This window comes from Danio rerio, chromosome 15, assembly GCF_052040795.2.
Source record: "Danio rerio strain M-AB ecotype USA chromosome 15, GRCz13ab, whole genome shotgun sequence".
NCBI classification, from domain to species: Eukaryota; Metazoa; Chordata; class Actinopteri; order Cypriniformes; family Danionidae; genus Danio; species Danio rerio.
In genome coordinates, this window is record NC_141035.1 from 20,272,442 (window position 1) to 20,277,123 (window position 4,682).

Sequence of the window (4,682 nt, forward strand, 5' to 3'; positions counted from 1 at the left end):
TACTCTTTCAGACGAGTAGCTTCTGAACCGAACCTCTCAATACGTGGATTTTAACAATCAAATCCACTTATAGTGCTGGAGTTCCCCCCGAAGGGGAACTGCAGAATTGTTGTGAACAAATTCATATTACAGTGATCCGTATCCAGTCTGATCTCACAAGAATACGTAACTATTGTCAGTTTGGTGGCTAATTTGTACGAATTCGAAAAAGTATGAAAATGTACAATTTCAAATTGGGGATAAGCAAACTTTAAAGAGCCCCTATTATACATCAAATAAGGTCATATTTTGGTTATAAGTGTCTCCAACAACAGTCTAATATGCATGCAAAGTCAAAAAACACTTTCATGGTCATATAATCTGCATTTATTTTTAACTAATTATCCCAGCGATACCCATATGAATCGTTCAGCTATTAATTTGTTTCCAAACCCATCTTTAGCGCGAAGCAAATCTGCACTGATTGGATCGATGACAGTCTGTTGAGTTTGGTCGACACTGACAGCATTCAACAGGAGACAAAGTGAAATGCCCAGCAGCTAATCAACAATATTGAAGTAGTCAGAGTCCATAGTGTATGTGTGAGCATACTTGCCAACAATCCAGTTTTTTTCCGGGAGTCTCCCGTATTTCAAACCACCCATCTTCAGCCACCCACCCACTTTGTTATTTGTCCTGGAAAACTCCCGTAATTTCATTCTTCTCATAATTTCCCGTAACTTTTATTCTTAACAATGACACACATTCAGTATTAATGCACACAGTGGCAAAAGCTGATCTATTTTCAACCTTGACCGCTGCACGTGTGTAAGAACAGCTGACGATGGCCATAGCAAAAACAAACATCAGTGGAACGCGAGCTCACAAACACATTTAAAATTTTTAAACAAAGTAGCATCCCTACTGAAAAAAACTGCTTAAACCAGCCTAGGCTGGTTGGCTGGTTTTAGCTGGTCGCCCAGTCTGGTTTTAGAGGGGTTTCCAGCCATTTCCAGCCTGGTCTTAGCTGGTCAGACTGGGGATGACCAGCTGAAACCAGCTTGACCAGCCTTGCCAGGCTGGGAGCCCAGCTAGAACCAGCTATGTCCAGCTTAAACCAGGCTGGTCGAGCTGGTTTTATCTGGATTTATCTGGTCATTTTCCAGCCTGACCAGCTAAGACCAGACTGGAAATGGCTGGAAACCAGCCTGGAAAGGGCCAAAACCCCTCTAAAACCAGCCTGGTCGACCAGCTAAAACCAGCCAACCAGCCTAGGCTGGTTTAAGCTGGATTTTTCAGCAGGGATATTAATCGCATTTACACTTGTGAAATGGAGGAAGAAACTGATCCATGATCAACTGATCCATGACATAGTTCCTTACATCAATAGTCTTTTCTGATCCTTCCTTTAACAAATGGCCGTTGAATGCCCCGTTGTAAGTGTATAGATTCCAGAAGCACTCGAACAGCACAAGGCTGGGCTATAATGCTGGGGTATTTTTGCAAAAATAAACCTCAACCACTGACTCCTCACAGTTTCATCTTTGGGTAGAGAAAATAGCACTAACTTTCTCTCACACTTCCAAAAATATCCAGCTGAGCACAGCGTGACTTCATTCAACCAGCGTCTAATACTACAGTGTGTGTCTAGCCTCTTTTTCTTTGCTAGTGAGCACGGTTTTCTGCGCACACCAACTGGGCAGGGTTTAAGTTTCGTATCCACGCCACGCCTACACGGCTAAAGACTTCTTATCAAGACGAATAATTTGAAGTACTAGGAGTCGACTCTTTTATAAATGAATCAATAGTTTCAAACACTTTCCACTTTCAGATTTGAGCCTTAGCTGGATATTTCACTTCACCTAAAGCTGTGTTACACACTACATGGAAGGTCGTTCTCAAAAACCTATAATAGGAGCTCTTTAATGCAAATTTTAAATTGTATGATTAGGATTTATATGAATTCATATGAATAGCCACTAAATCAAAAAAGTAAGAATTGCCATGAAAGTTTTATTGTAAGGCTCATAGGCTCATTCTAAAAACGCAGCCCTGTATACTACATTTCTGGAGATAACGAATTATGTAGCCAGAATAATGTATGGCTGCATTACATCATTAACACTATGGGGCGGTATGATGGCGTTCCTTTTCACGCTAACCTGCTGACCGATTATCTCCATATGGGCAACTTTCCCGCTGTTACCAGCTTGCCATATACAGTAAAAGTCAGAATCATAAGCCCCACTTTGAATTTTTTTTTCTTTTTTAAGTATTTCCCAAATGATGTTTAACAGAGCAAAGAAATTTTCACAGTATGTCTGATAATACCTTTTTTTCTGGAGAAATTGTTTTTTGTTTTATTTCAGCTAGAATGAAAGCTGTTTTTTATTTTTTAAAACCATTTTAAGATCAAATATATTAGCCCCTTTAAGCTATATTTTTTTCTAGTCTACAGAACAAACCATCATTATACAATAACTTGGCTAATTAACCTAACCTGCCTAATAAACCTAATAAACTTAGTTAAGCCTTTAAATTTCACTTTAAGCTGTATAAAAGTGTCTTGAAAAAATATCTAATAAAATATTATTTACTGTCATCATGGCAAAGATAAAATTAATCAGTTATTAGAAATTAGTTTTTAAAACTATTATGCTGAAAAATATGTTGAAAAAAAATCTTCTCTCCGTTAAACAGAAATAGGGGGAAAAAAATAAACAGGGGGGCGAATAATTCTGACTTCAACTGTATGTAGGTGGACTTGAAACACAGAGTTGACCACAACAACAGGGTTTGAGTCTGGCGAAGAACAGTTCCAGAAAGCAGGTAAGACAACAAAAACAGAAGCCAAAAAAAAAAAAAAAAAAAAACCCTAAAAAAATTATATGACAAGGTGAAAATGTCATATCTGAAGTAAATTGAAAATTCAAAATTAAGCAAGGGCTTTTCTTTTCTGGATTGGTTTTTTAAAACTGTCGGTTAGGTTTAGGAAAGTGGGTGGGCGGGTCAATCGGTGCTTTTGAAAACACTATTGGTTAGGTTTAGAGAAGTAGGAGGTTGGGTCAGTTGATCAGTCAGTCGACAGCGGGCTCTGGTAAATTTACTCGAGAATAGCAAGTGCGAATGGCACTCACGAAAGAAATTCGAGATGTGAAAAAGTGTAGACATCAGCTTCTGGTGGATTCCTGAAAACAAAAACTGCTAAAAAAAGTAGCTCCTGGGATGTATTTGGCAATCTCCAGAAATGTATATAATGGTACGTCTTTCAGAATGGTTTGCTTGACTTTCTTGCTGTTAAAAATCACATGGGAAATTTTTCACAATAGGGCTACTAATCTTGTTTTTAACTCATCTTGATCAACTGTATGTTTTTAAGGAATCAGCATGTTCAACATGTTTTCACATGCAATATGAAGCTTTTTAAATCTGGATTACTGAAATTCTCCTTGTGTTAAGAGTGTAAAGTTTACCACGTACTGTCTGTATTTTAACACATCATTAATTAAGTATCTTTTTAATGAAGTAGGCTATATTTTGCCCATACTCTGCAGAGTCATCTGGCTTCATTCACAGCACAACGGCACTCTGGGAGGGCCGTTATCAAACAGCAGGAGAGATCAGTTCACTGGATTCCTCTTTAATAAAGCGTCTCTCAACCATATTGTTAAAATCAGCTGAAGGGTGAAAGCCACATGATTTCATTACTTCAATCCAGTCATGGCAGAGCAAGTGTCTGCTAAATTACCTCCTCTGCCAACACAGATCTTGGTTCACTACTTCACTTTACTCACCACTCTTATCAGACCCTGCTTGAGGGTAATTGGTCACTTGTCAACTTGCCATGCGAACACAGCAAATTAAGATGTAAGCCTTGCTGAGCTTATTGTAACAAACCAGCAGGTTGTGCTTGTGCCTTATTTAATGCAATTGTTCCCCTGATTACCTATTAGAGAACGCAGAGCCCATTCATTATGTAATTTGACTTGTAGTAATTTGGTGCACATGTGACTCACTATCTTATTTTGATGAAGAACTACTGCTGTCAGCTTGATAAAGGCCAAGCATCAGTGGAGAGAGTCCAAGGGATCAAAGCATTGGCATTGATTGTGGATTCCTGGCATCCGCTGGTTCCCTCTTCTTAAGATAACAAAAGGCAGTTTTGTTGTGCGAGGGCAAGAACGAGCGGCTGGCCACGAAGCAGCCATGGTTCACATCTTCTGCTCTTTGCTGAAGGAGAAATCCCTTGTGACATTTAAAATTGTATTTGAAACTTCCCTTTGCTCAGGCTAATCAAAATATAGTATTTCATGCACACTAAACATTGTAAATTGAAGTTGTTGGTGTTGAAGTTACATTGAAAAAACATGATGTCCGCAAAACTGTTGCAAACAATTTATTTGTGTTGATTTTAAACAAACAAATTAAATTTAATAAAATTCAACTTAATGTGTTTGTTTAAATTCAGCCCAAATAATTTTTTACAGCCACTTGTAAAAAATATAAAAAAATTTAGTAAACCCAAGTAATTATTTCTGAATACTTTTTTTCAGTGTAATAAATTGATGAAGTGATTATGTAAGTGTTGATTGAGCATTAATAATGTACATTTGCTGCTAACCAATTATCTAATTAAGTTCACAGTACTCAAATAGATTGGTTTTTGAACTTAAATGGTTTGTAGCAATCGGTTTCCTCAAACA